Here is a 15,444-nt window from a genome sequence, read left to right as displayed (position 1 = left end):
AACACTGTCAAAAGTAAACACGTCATCCTTCAGGGCTGATTCAGAGCCCCTCTGGAGGTAAAACTAACAACTATTTCAAATTGGTTATACTGTTAGTGTAAAAGTGGCTCATCATTGTAATGTTGGTGAAAATGCCACAAAACCGTAGGGAGATGCATCACGCTCCCCAGGTAGCTTAATATTACCGAGATGTCAGGGAAAACAATTCTGACAGACAAACAGATGCAGTCATTACTTTAAGAGTTACATTAATGTGTTTTAAAAGCATACATGTGCTGCCAGGCCACAGGCAGTCTCAGTCACAGTGCTTATTACAGCTAACCTTTTACTCTTTCTTATTATTACAAAAGAAGCACCCTCCTTCCTTCCCAATATTCAAATTCAAAATCTAAAGACAGAGATATACAGATTTGTTTCTCCTAAACCATATTTTCACTTTTTTTATTATTATTACTTGTTTCTAAAATATTATTCATAGAGCATGCATATGTCTTGAATGTGCTGAAAGTTTTCAACATGAGCATGAAATTACTGAAACGCATATGAGCTAAAGTGCAGGGGTTTATAAATTAATTAAAATGAATTCATGTATCATTAAGATGAGAAAATCCCACATGCACATTTAAAGAAGTTACTCCCACAAACAAAATACACAAATAAGGAGGGAAGAGTAAATCATGCCTGTGTGCTAAATCAGTGGGGATAACATTAAATGAGATAAATTGATCTACAGGTGAATACATATTTGAAAGCAATACAGCCTTAATTAATACCCACACCGTTGCATCAAAGTATAGTAAGTTCACTTTAAGTATCAAACTTGATCAAATTATTCTTAAACACCTGGGTGGCCTGCTTCTCATTGAATTAATTCAATTAATAACAGCTTGTAAGTGCAGTCACAAACCTACACTCATACAGACCAACTCAACCCTCGACTCCAACTGTTAGAAGCTGTGTGATTTCTTTCCATCCCAAACGACAAGACGTTCATGACAAGAACAAAATGTTTCATCCTTAAAGGATGTTCTGGTTCAGTCGCAGAGACAGATGACTTATTGACTGCCGCCACACTGCACCTTACCCTCTGACACCGTTATACTTGCTGGCAATTTCGAGCAATACTCTGGCTGTCAGGCAGAGGTTAACATGTTCTCTCCAAAAGCAGCCATTGTACCAATCACCTCCTGCTGCGTGGCTGAAAATGACTTCCAGCCACGGCAGCCACAAAGTCAAACTTTAGTGTGAGGAATGCTGTCTTTCAGTACAATGACAGTGATGTGAGTGAACAGCGTTCCTTCAGCTTTGATTTTAGGGACATCACGGGGGTCTACAGAGGAAATCCCCTTCAGCTCTTTCATAACTCAAACTGTTTTCTGAGCATTAGCACACTGCTGTACAATCATGGCAACATTCTTGCTTTTGGCCTTTCAATTTCCTGCAGTACATTTATTGGGAGAAAAGTCAAAACAGTGGGAGGTGATGAGAGAAGAGGAAACATCAAACCTCCCTTCACTATTGATTTGTTGTTTCATGGATTACACTGGGTCCTTGCTGTCTCTCTAGTTTGTGGTTTGAAGCAATGATTTACTTGATACATACCAAACTGGTGAGCAACAAATCATCTTTAATATAAAACACCTCTTCAGGCTTTGTTACATCATTTGTACCATACACTGCAGAAAACCACATTATCCCAGTCTCAAATTCAATGTGTGAATAAGAGCTGAATTACTGAGTGGTACTTAAAAAAACACATCTAATAGTTGATGTACTTTGAATATTCGACACTTGTTGTGTACTTGTTTGTGGGTACTTTACTGTTGTTAGGGGCTGTATGAATATTATTACTGGGAGATAGGGCTCAGAGAAAGGTGGAGGGTATTGTCATTTTTATTTTGGCTGAAGGTAAATCAGGCCCAGTTTTGAAAGAAAGCAGGACAGGGTTTTATGTTTTTCCCTCAACATACATTATATATTTATGTGTCTGCATATGCTCAGTTTTATGTGCCGACATTTTATTTTCACTTCCAATGTGCACATCAGCGGCTACATTATTGGTCCATTAAGATATTGACGAATACGATCTTTGGCTCAAAGTTGTGTTGTGCATTAATTAGATTACAACTAGCGCAAACCGCTTACTTGGTGTTGCAGTAGCTGTTTCGTTAGTGAAAATAAAGAGCTCTGATGCAAACTTATCTGTACGATGATGCAGGTTATGAAGTTATTAACATAATTTGCATTCAAAAGCCGATTATTTTTGTTGGTCAGGATAATGATTTATGAAGAAATATAGTATTAATACATTTAAAGCTGCCTTAGATACTTCTGTTATGACATTGTATTGTTATAAACACATTATAAAACACAAATATATTACATTGCAACAGATGATCCCGGTGCTGTGTGTGAGAACTGATCTGGGGTTGCATTATTTCTGTAAGAGTAGGGAAGTTTCTAAATGTGACATTAATATTAGAGATGCACCGATCCGATATCAATATCTGTATCGGTCCCGATATAGGAAAAAATTCTAGATCGGGTATCGGTGACAATGTGACCGATCCATAAAGGCAAATCTATTCAGTCCAATTATATGCGTTGTGCTCTGCGTAACGTCATGCGCTAGCGAACTGGCCGCATAGATTGTTTTCAAAATGGAGCGAGCGAAAGGATCAGCCATCTGGAACCGGGCAGCCGCTCTCAGTTGTCGCGGATAAGGGATTCCGGCTGCTAGTTAACCACCTGGAACCACGCTACGACATGGTAAGCCGAAAATATTTGTCGGAGACGGCGCTAACTGAACTGCACGGTAAAGTGTGCAAACACATATTGAAGGAGATAAAAGATGTCAAATCGATAAGTTTCACGACAGACATCTGGAGCTCCGACGTTTCCCCTGTGTCACTTTTAAGTTTAACAGCACACTGGCTGGATGAAACTTGTTGTGCCACACAGTGCAATGTTAAATGCAACAAACTTTCGTGGGTCACACACCAGCGAAGCGATAGCAGCTAGCCTGAAGGAAATGTTTGACAAGTGGCAAATTCCGTTGAGCAAAATCCACGTGATTCTGAGGGACAACGCCAGCAACATGAGAAAAGCGATGGACAACCTAGGGGCGCGTAGCGTCGGCTGCGTTTTTTAAATCGATTCAGCACTGTTTTTCTCTATTAGATCGGTATCAGATCGGTATCGGTCGATACTAAACCTCAGATATCTGTATCGGTATCGGAAGTGAAAAACGTGGATCGGTGCATCCCTAATTAATATCGCCCCTGTCATTTTCATACAGTCCCTTAATGTCCTTAAATTTGAAAGTGACAAGAAACTTGTCTTGAAAACTGTCTTTATTCCTCATTTGTCTATTGTCTAACCCAAAAGCACTTAGCGTTACATAAAGCTACAACACAGACAATCTGAGTGCTTTAACAATCATGTAACTGGCTACAGTAGCCTTGAACTCAGTGAGTGTGTATTTAATAAATATTTGTATACATTTAATTCATTCACTCTACATATCTGTGTATAAAGCGAAAAAATGTGAAATACTTTCTAACCAAAACCTACACTTTTGATTGACATTACATTATACTGCAGTTTTCGATATGATCCTCAGATAGACCTGAGGAAACAGTCAAACTGACACCACAGTAAATTCTCACACAGGTATTAGATGGGGCCGGAGTGCTATGCTTACTAAGCTTGTTCCTCTTTAGCTTGTATCTCTAGGGCAGTAACTCTATGCCCCTCTCTTATCTTATCGCAGGGTTGCATTCAGCATAGCAGCGCACAGCAGAAGTCACCTTGGTGCTATAAGAGATGCAAGCACTCCCCCAGAGAGGCCTGTCATGACGTAGAGATGTGTGCCACTGCAGTCAGCCTGATCAAAACAAGCCTGGGATACTGACTGTGAAGCTGCTGTTTACTAAGAGGCTGTCCAAACACCAGTTAATCAGACATCAGCCAAGTTTAAGACTAAATTTGGTCGTAGCTGAGGTTGATTGAACAAGTTTCAAGCTCCAACATTCAACCACTGTTGATGCCACTTTCATGGAGGGAGCTCAGATTCTCTTGAGAACTATTACTAAAGTGACGTGACGATTCAAAAAGTTTGTAAATTTAACGTATTAACCTCAGCTGAGAATCTGTATCACGTCAGGAAAAGCCAACGGATACATTATGTCTCTAAACACTCTCCCTTCAAAGAGTTTTTTATTATTTTTTTATTTGCATTGATTCTACAGGTAAGAGGAAGGATCCTATAACTTTCTGCCTCAGCTCCTGTGACCATGTGTTTATTAGCAAATTAAATGTATAACTTAATTCCACATATATTAAATACTTACCAACAACACACACCACAAGGTACTATATGAGATAACACTTATCTAATTGGCCTTTCTATCCAGCCACAACAACTGCTCCAGTCATCTCTATTCACAGACCACACCACTATCAGCACAAGGAAATTACTAATGCAATAACACTTGATTTCAATCATAATCATTCTATTAAATAAGCAAACAAAATTGCGTCTTTGGACCATTATTAAGGAGATAGACTCTGGTCACGTTTTCCTATCTTTTTTCATCATTATCCAATGTTTATTTGTATTCTTCATAACATAATTGCTTGGAGGCAATTATTAAGTCTTTGATGTAATGGAAAGTGAATGTGAAGGGGAGAAAGAGGATGAGGACGGGATGATTGCATCTTTTATTGTTTTTTTTCTTCATCCAGCTAATTAACCAGATAAATCTTGCAGTCAGTTTTGTGCTATATAAAATGAAGCTGCTGTGTTCCTATTGATTGCCGTGCTCCACATGAGTAAGGGTCATTGACCATGCGTCGGAGAAAGAGAGAGTTGTCATGCACTTGTTGTCCTGTCCAGCCTTAAAACCAATACTGATAAATATCTGAGGGTGCATCAGGTGAATCTCATTTGTTTGTATTAATGCTTCATATTGAGATGTAGAGGACGGCTTTGAAGATGTCAAGAAGGTTATGGAGAACTCGCTTATGCTTTATTCATAGCAAACTCCTCTTAATTTCAAGAATTACAGAGATCTCTTAATGCTCAGGTTTAACAAAAAAAAGATATGGGTGAATATAATCCCTTTTTTTTTCTTTTTCTCCTCTCCCTGCTGATAACACCCTGCACATGCTATTAGAAGCCACTCCTCACATTCTGGTCGGTCTGCTGAGTCGATTCCAAGGACAGTGATACATGCTTCAGACGCTTTAGCTGCTAATGGGAATAATTAAGAAAAAGCGAGGTGTCTTGCAGAGTTGATTTATGTGTTACAGAAGGATTTTTATGCTCACATAACTTCCCATTCCTCTGTAGCAAAAGGGGTCCGAAGTAAGCTTTCCAGATCGACTTCCACTTAGTCGAATAAAATGATACAATCTCGAGTGACCAATAACCACAGAGGGCAGCGGGAAATTGTCCCAAAGGTGCAACCACAAGGTGAAAGTGATGATCTGAGCTTTAATAATGTCCGCTCCCTGTGAACATCATCGACAGCTGGTTTTGTGCTTAGAATCTGCCTCATAACAATCTCTATAAGTGACCTTCTATCACTGCTGAAGCTGGAATAGCGTAGGATGGCACAAAACATAAGAGGAAACAATAAAAAAGGATATTATCTTCAAAGTACAAATCAGTCTTTGTAGTTTATAGAGAGAATATCACCACTCAACTGAAGAAGTTTTGTAAAATTCAAAAGATAGAAAATGTGAGTTGCCTATCAATGCAAACTGCACTGTTGTGAGGATATGATGCAATAGCATGGCCTCTTCTCAATATTTCACCCATGGCCAAATATTCTCATATTAATATTGTCAATATTATTGACGTGTTTACCCCCTTGGGTTTAATGTGACCGTGAAGTGAAATTAGATGCCCGATTCATTGAAGTGATCTTTAAGAAATGTTCTAAGTGCTGCTTTGGTTATTGGCTTAAAATATATTTGAACTTTGTAGGTAGAAAATGCTACTATTATTTATTGTGCACTATGTGCTGTACTGCATTTCAATAGATCAAGTGCATTGTATTCTTATCCAATACACACCTGGGGATAATTGCATGGCTAATGTAAAAGAGGCCTTTGTGTCCCAGATGTAGGCCTGTTTGATCAAATGCAAAATGCGAATGCATGAGACCAAGGTACGGAGATTGTGTGTGTGTGTGTGTGTGTGTGTGTGTGTGTGTGTGTGTGTGTGTAAAAATAAGTAAACAGAGCACTATTTAGTCAGAGGACTCACACGTCTTGCACCTTACATAATAATAAATGCAGTTTACATTAATTGTATCTTGACAACCTTAACAAGACAGTTTGTTTAATGCAGAGATAGAGTAGAGTAATTAACAAAAAAAAAATAAAGATTGTTCTAATAGCAGTGGGATTTTAAAGCGATGCTTTTTTTTTACATTTTCTTTCATAATTGTAAATTGATTAATTAATATAAAATTAAATGCTGAAATAATCAGACTGTAAAACTGCCTACTCCACACAAAGTAGTCCTCATCATAAAGCATATACAGCACTTCACATAATGTTCATTATCGCACACATGCACTGTGCAAGCAGTGGAAATACGTGCTTTGACGATACACTCACCAGTAAGTGAGGCAGATATGGTGGGAGGACATTCAGTAGCTTTTATTCAGTGGATTACATTTGTTAAAATCCTTTATGTAATATACACTAACTACATCTATGACATTTTAGGGTCATTATTAAAATAGCACAAAAAAAGAAAGAAAGTAATACAGATATTTTCAGATTTTCTTTCATTTCAACTTTTGGAGATTTTGTGGAAATGCAAGCACACTCTTGAAAATGAGATGCTGAAGATAATGGACCGAAAAGTCAGCAGAGGAGGATACTCATAGATATTTGCATGAAAATCCCACCAAACATTTCTTCCTCTAAGGAAGAAAGAAATCTTTTATCTTCAAAATCTAGGTGGGAAATAATTTCATTAGGTACATTTCCATTTTATGTGAGAGCATGAAGAAGGTAAAGTGTGGAGTACTGTATGTCCCCTACAAATGTGCTGTTTGTGTTTACGTGAATAGCAGATTATTGTTTGTTTGGATCCTCTTTTAGGCCTGGGTCCTGAGGGGGTCGCGATCGTCCTGGCAGCTTTCTATTCATCTTGGCTCCGCGGGGAGTTGTTTGATGTTTTTATTAACCTGCGCCCTGCTTGTCTGGAGGCCACAGGGTGGCTTCTGGACCTTGGCGCTGTATGCCTCTTGCACCTCACATGCGCCCAGGAGAGTTCAATCACATGCCCTGCATGGGGGCAAGATGACTGGTGGGATACACTACAGCCTTGAAGAAGATTAAGCTGTGTGTGCAGAGGGTGTGCAGAGGGAAAAGTTCAGTTAAATGCGTATCTCACTGGTGTATGACGGGTTTGAGTTATTTGTGTTGATGAATAAATGTTTGACAAGTGAGGAGATATTTCTGCTATCATGAACAGCACAGAAGACATTCAGAGTTATCAATTTGCTGTATTTTTTATTATTTATTTTATGAGATTATAGACTTTCAGATGAAACATTTCCTGCACATTTGAGATTGTATTTCAAAAGTCACAAAAAATAATTTCGTAGTCAGGTTGCAATAAATTGTATCAACAGATAGGTGTTTTAAAATGCTATCTTGTCAACAAATGGTGTCATCAAAAATATTACTTTTTTTAAACTCCAATTTGCCTTATCTTGCAATCATCCACTATTCCATCTTGCATGGCCTTTGTGCAACTAATTACATATTGTCCTACTGTAATTGCAAATAAAATAATATACAAAAGTCAAAAGTCAATAAGGTACAGTAATGGCATATTTAATATTGCCTGCGTGAAGTATACAGGGTTTATACTGCACTGTATATCACTGAGTGTGATATATACACGGTAAAGTATATGCTGTCAGTGAGCACAAAAGGGCTTCTCAGAGTCCCTATCATGGAGATCCTTGAGGTGGTTCTTTCCACAAACTATGCTGTCTGCAGCTATAAGGCTCCTGAGGCGGCTGGCTGTTTTATTTCTCTCCCACAGATCTGCTGGTGGGTGATGTCTCAGCTTCTGAATGAATGTTTTTGTAATGGTGGATTTTTTTTTTATACTGTAATTCTGTTGATTTACATTGCTGTGAAATACCAAAACAAATGAGCATGGAAATGTATTTCTTATCTTGGGATCACTAGGTTTGACTAATTGATCCCTACCACTCTCGGTGACCAGTGACTCTTACTAGCTTTTGTGAGCTTATGTGGTTGGAAGTGTTTTACTTTTGTCTTGCATGAACACTCATGTCTAAGTGAGCTGATTAATTTAGTATTTCAAGACTGTTGTCTTGGAGAATTTCAAAAACTACATCACAAATGATGTACAGTGACATGGCTATTTTTCATTATGGGAAGTGTAGACATGTATTTATTTTTTCTTAATTCACACAAGGGGTATCTTGACCTCTGCGGCACCAATTTTGACCAAATCCATCTCTTGAAATTTGCCCAAATGTATAGAATCACAAAGACTCGACTTGGATATTTCTCCTCATAACTTTGTACTCAGCTAAAGGTTTCATTTATGTGAGCAGATTTAATTAGTCTCATTCCCCAATCTCCTCAGTGCTGATCTTTGTGTATTTTTTTAGGGGGACTGAAGAGGTCAGAGACTACACACCAAATCTCAACTCTGCCGTTGCTTAATTTATCCATTCCTCATGTCGTGAACAACATAGGTTAATGTTGAACTTGGGAATACAGCTCTAAATTATCTAATGGTGGTTTCAAATGGAAAGTTTGGGTAGTAACTGTAATGTTCTCCCTTAGTTTTCAATTCTGAATAAGTAATTTAATATCTGACTGATCTCTCATGTTGCTTCTCCGTCTGTTGAAATGCTGAAAAGAGAGTTGCTACATCCATCCCATGAATCAGAAATGAGGCTGGTGTATACAATATTATCATAACTGAGTGCAAAAGTATGAATATAATGTTTAAAAAAACAATATTTTTTATAATGAAACAGTCACAAAGCTGCTGTCTCATCACTGGAGGTAACTGATTAAAATCAGCTTTTTCTTTTCTCACCATAGTGAAACATTCAGAAGTTTTAGTCCATTTTCTATGATTGAAACTACAACTTGCATTGAAATGAAACTAAAAGGTGAGAAATTCTATTACTACGAGATAGATCCTGTATAATCCCCTCCCTCTATTATGTTAAGTTAGTTTTCAGACATTGAGATCTATAAATATGCCTCATTAGTGGCTGTATGCTGACAGAACATACTGTGTTCACAATATTATTTTATTTTCTCCTTTGTTTGTATTGATTAGCATACTGTTATTTTGGAAGACATATTCTCAACAATGAAAATATGAAATAATGCCTGGGAAAGGAAACTTATTTTCAAAGAACAGCCTCCCTGCCTGGTATGTACTGAATGTCTTATTGGATCCTGGACCAAGGTTATGCTATCAAAAATATTTATGATTGAATAATCACTTTCAGACACAGTGACAGCCGACTTTTCACATCTGCACAATCAACCTCAAGTCTGTCATAACTTGTTGGAGATTGCAGCAACACAGGAAAGGCGTGCTCTAACTAGTCTGTCATACAGGCTTTAACAGAAGTGAACGGTAGATGGAATAAATATTTCAGGATGGAAGTGTAATGTGACAGTCTACTAGACTGTATAGTCCAACAAGTCCTGCAAATTAAACCACAAAATATGTTGTTTGTTCATACTCTCTAGAACAGTGTTTTCCCAAACTTTCTTAAAATGACAAACCAATGTTCCCCAATTCACAACAGGCCTTATCTTAAATGCATAAAGGACCATTCCTCACCATTACTTACATTAACTTTTTTAGGTAAACCAGCCATTTCAAAGAGATATACTTTTGATAAATCCCAACTTTGTTTTATGCGTGTTATTTAAAACATGTATACATGTTAAATACTGTATAGCTGAGACCAAACAAATGCATATAGGCTGAGTTAACAGGCTCTAGTTTTTTTCTTCTCACCAGTAAAAAATAGAACGAAATGACAAGAAAGTTAGTTTTTTATATCAGATTCAATATTATAAATGGAATACAATTGTCAGAACACTACGAACATTTAGGCTCCCTCGAGTGGCTCAAAGGTGTACTGCAGCTATAAAAGACAAAACAAGAAATTCAATGGAAGAAAACTGCTAAATTATTTGGCGACCCAGTCTTTGTGAGTGACTGCTCTAGAACGACACAAAGATGCTGATCTGACACCCCTATCAGCAGAACGACATACAAATATAAGTTTTATGATGCTATGGTTAAGGGTTGGAAAGGCTTTAGGCATATAAAAATATCTTGATGGGTACAGACGAGGTTCTTGAAGCGGCGTGGAGAAGAGAAAAGGATGGCAGGCAGCGATGTGTGCTACCTTATATACTGTGGGCTCCGCAGGTATTCAGGTAGGCGCATCCTGATTGGCCGGCTGAAATCAGAAAATTCTGTGTCTAACAATGTCTGCCACAACAGTTTGTTAATATAAGCCCGAGGGTCCCCCAATTGGGGGACCTTGTACTTAAAAACGTGGAGAGTTTTGTGTTAAAAGTAACTGGCAGAGAACCCACGAAGAACGAATATAATGATGTTATAGTTCTGGAGAAACCTGCGAAACTCAGCAAAAAAATTAAATATCTCCGTACTTCCACTGCTCTGTGTGTCCAGCTGCATGTGCTGTGTGTGTGAATCCGTTCGATTCGTGTCTCTCCGACACTCCTCGGCTTCTTGGGAGGGTTGGAAGCTCAGCAAATTAGATTTCAGATCTGACATAAGATGGGACGTTTTACATTCCCATTGGCTAATAGTGCTGTCAATCATCTAACTTTCAATTCCATGCCATTCTATTGGCTTCTACGGTTCGAAGGAAGTCTCAATGGCGAAAATCGGAGAAAGGGGGGCTGAGATACAGCCCTAAACAGAGAGAGTGGGCTGAATCTGAAACAGTTGAACGAACACAAAAGGGCTTAAAACCCTCAAATAAATCTTCTATCTTTTGATTTATTGAACATCATGAGTGATATCCACAAGTGATATATTTTTTTTTTTAGTTTAAAAAATGTTTTTTTATGCAAATATTGGAATATTTGCTTGAATTTTGTTCACTTTATCCTCTCTAGCTTATGAATGCTTCACTATATCTATGTATAAATGTGTATAGAGACCCTTAATGTATAGTTTTAAGATCTGGGACAAATTGAAATTTTGGATTTCCATAATTTCTAAAAATAAATATCCTGAAATTGCTGTTTTTTTCAAGCGAGAGTTAGAATTTTCAATGTTGTGCTGTGTACCATCTTAATATGCTCTTAACCAGTAACATATATACTGATATTTACATGAATCAACACATCTCAAAAGGGTTAGGGTTATTTAAAAAAAAAAAGTATTAAAATAGCCCTTACAGTTGCAACGCTACACTCATTTTCGTATGGGTTTTCTTTTTTCGAGCTGAGGCCTAAAAATAGGCCTAGGGTTTAAAAGGTTTTAAGTGACTGCAGGATGTGCATGCGTTGAGCTTCGCCCACTGTACCATAGAGGCCAGTAGAAAATGTTAATTTGCAGTGGGCGAATGCATGCTGGTGATTGAAGGATAGTATAACACATAAAGTCCAGTAAAGGGCAGAGCCTGCTTGAGTTAAAACTACTTCTGCCACTTGATGATTTTGTCTCTTCCGCTGCTGAATATTTATGTCGTTCTTGGGAGGTCATTCATACATACACAATATTCTGCATTAAAAGCGTAATCTCAGACATTCATTGCCAGTGCAAAAAGCAGTGTGACGATCATAGAGCACAGGGAAGAGTGATGGTGTCTTAAGCAGGGATCAACTGTCTGTTGATATAGTATCCTGTTGAAATGAGCTGATACCAATGGCTTTCTAAAAGGTAGAAAAGAACATTTTAATCAACCTAAAAACCTGAGTCTAATTCAGCTGCTGTAGTAAATGTGCTAAAACAACAAACACCAGCGTACAGTATATACACAGAGATCCACATGGGGCGATATATCAAATAGATTAGAAAATTATATGTATGCTTCATAAAACTTTTAGTGCCAGCAACCAAATCACTGTTAGTAGCCCGTGAATTGCTCCCTCTTCTCTTTGTGCTTAACTAAGCCTCGGTATATAGATATAATGTGCGTATAGGTCACAATCTGTCAGTGTTACCTGACTGCAGGTTAATTCTCTTATCGCTCCCTCTGTGGTCTTTTAACTCACCAAAGTGCAGCTTTAGATTTCAAGTTGTCACAGAGTGAAATGTAATTCCTCCTCAGACATCTGAAGAATCCTTTAATACCAAATCATTATCTCAACTCCTTAGGTTAGTTAGTCTGGAGCAGTCATTCTTAAAGACTGGGTTGGAACCCACAGGTGGGTTGCAGGAGATTTTGTTAGTCACCAAATAAATCCATTGTCTTTTATTTAACATTTATATCTGCAGGCTTTGAGGCATGAAGGAGCCTGAATGTTCGTATAGTTTGAATTATTGTAGCCAACTAAAATTGAATGTGAGATGAAAGGCTAATGTACATGTTTGTTTTACTGAGGAGAAGAAAAAAACAAAAGCCTGTTAACTCCACCAAGCATGCATTTATTTGATCTAATTTCTAAAGTATTTAACGTGTTGTAAATTATCAAACCTATATCTCTTCAAAATGGCTGGTTCATCTAGATAATATAAGGTGATGCGGACATGGCAGTCACAATGTTCACGTACGATCATTTACGCACAAATTTGCTCTTCTTAAGATTTACACTTTTTTTAAAGTGCGGTCCCCAGAAAAAACATTTGGGAAACACTGGTCTATGGGAGCTAATCAGATATCATTTGAAGACTTGCATTACGATCAATATAAATTCCGACTGATGAAAACTCTGCAGAGACTTCTTCTTTGTGCGATAATAATAAGAAAAATGGCAGATACCTCTTCAGTCTATAGATTAATGTACTTTCAAAGTTAAAGCAACTTTATACTCAAAACATGTCGGCTTTTTTTAAATTAATATTTTAGCAGGTTCATGTAAAGCTCTTCTCCTCTGAATGACTGCGAAAATCCTTAAATTCAACAGCTTTTGTGTTATCTGTGTGAGCGTATCCAGGAATGTGTAATGGCTTGTCTCAGACTCTTATAGTTCCTCAGCGGGACACCATCTTACATGTGCTTTTTCTCTGTGTGAGTCGACAGATGCATACATTTTTTTTTATTTAAAAAACATTCCACCCCCTGCAGTTCTTGTTCGCGGATAAGTGACAACTTAAGAGAAGGATATTTCCTGTAGGACAACCCCACTTAGGAAACATTGTGCTGTTGCCGGAGCTATGAGAACAATTCAAATTAGACAATTTAATTTGGTCATACATATGAGGGAGAAGGCAAACAAATTAACTGAGGGAGGCAGGCAGCCAGGGTTTGTAAATCAGTTCAATTTAAATGTTATTTCCACTTCACAGCCAGCTCATTACTACGTATGTCAAGACAGCCAAAGTCTCTCAAGAAGTTATAAATATCACGTTACTTAGTCAAGGGCCAATCGACATGGAGACAAAACAGAGAAAAGAAAAATTGTGTCTGTATAGGGCTTTGGTTAAATCAATGTCACAATTATTTATTTATTTTTCTAATTGCGTTCTTCGGGGTTTTAGGGACGTCTACATGACATGAACATGATGTCGGTCCATCATTTTGGTCCAGACTTAAATATCTCAGCTAATGTGGGAAGGATTGCCCTGCTGTTAGTTAGTAGTTTATATATATATATATATATATATATATATATATATATATATATATACATATATATATATATATATATATATATATATATATATATATATATATATATATATATATATATAGATATATATATATATATATATAAAACCAATATATACATTTAGAATGTATGGACCCCTAAGCATGACACAAAATGGTCCAAAATTACTTTTCCCATACACAATCATTACAAAAGGAACAGCTATAAAACAATAAATAAGCGTTACAAAAATCCCGAAATTATTCTGTAATTGTGATCTGAATTTAATCCACTTAGTAGAATTTGGAGAGTCTAAAAAAAAGCCATAGCATTAAATCATTTCATGTCATTCATGTCGTCAAGGAGCCAACAGGAAGTCAGAGAAGGACTCCAGCATGAATGCTATGGGGCCAAAAATGTGGAAGCCTGAAACTTTGGTGGTGAACATAGTAAATACATGATTAACATAATGCTAACATATTAGCATTGTTATTTTGGGCATGTTTGCATGCTAACGGTAGCATTTAGCTCAAGGCACAAAGTGTGCCAAAGCACAGCCTTACAGAGCTGCAAGCATGGCTCTTAGTCCTGTTCTTAACTTATAAATGTTTGCCACATAAACAAAAGTATTTGTGTGTTTCATATTACGGTAAGGAAAGGCAGTTGAAGCTGTTCACCCCCAACAAAAAATGAACTGAATAAATCCCAACTCTTCTAATTAGATTCGCGACCAAATACTAAGCAATCCTGAAAAGGTCACTACCAAAAGAACGGCAATATTACTTTGATACTGTGTGGCAGCCAGTGGCTATGTATCCAAGTTCTCTCTGCCGCTATCACGTCTATAAATAACACGGCTAAAGTCAAAATATCCATCTCCCCAATGTTTGTGGCACGTAAAATGATATTCTTTACAACCAGAGCACTTTGAGATCCACAGAGTCCTGGTGGTCTGACTAACTGACAGGAAGATGTGTGAGACAAAGACTCGGTGCTGCCATTTGATTGATGTGTCAGCTCCTGCTTTTCCAGCTCTCCTCATTTAACAGTAATAATTTCCATCCAAGCTGGACATTGCATATGTGAAACTATGTTTCCAAGAGAGTTTTGGTGTGTGTGTGTGTGTGTGTGTGTGTGTGTAGGCTACCTCTCGGTCTGTCTGTGGTGGGAGGTGCCATCATTGTGTGCAGTCGTACGAACCAGACAGGAATGTTTTACCTTTTCATCTCTGCATTTCTTATATTTCTGATTCAGTCTGTGTTTGATTAATGTTACATTGCCTTTACATAAATGCTATTAAAGACACTAAAGTGGACTAAACAGTGAGATAACATAGTTATCTTTCTCCTCTTTGGGCTGTTGATGATGATGATGTGTAAAATCAATGGACTCATTAGAAGAAGACAGAAACATGTGCTGAACACTTTTCCCCTGCCCGTCAGGTCAACTGTGGCCACAGAGTTTACCTTACTAAAAACTAATAAAACACAGTGGGAAGACACCAAGTACACCTTATAGTGCAAACAAATGTGTTTTTAGGCCTGAGACTTACAAGAATAAGGTCACATTGACTGTATGATGAAAGGATTACTCCACAAGGATATA

General features: G+C 37.6%; 1 long non-coding RNA gene across 1 annotated transcript; it reads left to right on the top strand.

Moving 5' to 3' along the window:
• The first annotated feature begins 2,534 nt into the window (after nucleotides 1–2,534).
• Nucleotides 2,535–4,538, top strand: LOC137891423 (uncharacterized). Its single transcript, XR_011105348.1, has 2 exons — nucleotides 2,535–2,769; nucleotides 3,773–4,538. It is a non-coding gene; the product is annotated as an uncharacterized lncRNA (long non-coding RNA).
• The last annotated feature ends 10,906 nt before the right edge of the window (nucleotides 4,539–15,444 follow it).

This window comes from Cebidichthys violaceus, unplaced genomic scaffold (assembly GCF_023349555.1).
Source record: "Cebidichthys violaceus isolate CVI_PGR_0920_01 unplaced genomic scaffold, fCebVio1.0.p SCAF_7, whole genome shotgun sequence".
In the NCBI taxonomy this organism is placed as follows: domain Eukaryota; kingdom Metazoa; phylum Chordata; class Actinopteri; order Perciformes; family Stichaeidae; genus Cebidichthys; species Cebidichthys violaceus.
This window is presented reverse-complemented; position numbering and strand designations above follow the sequence as displayed.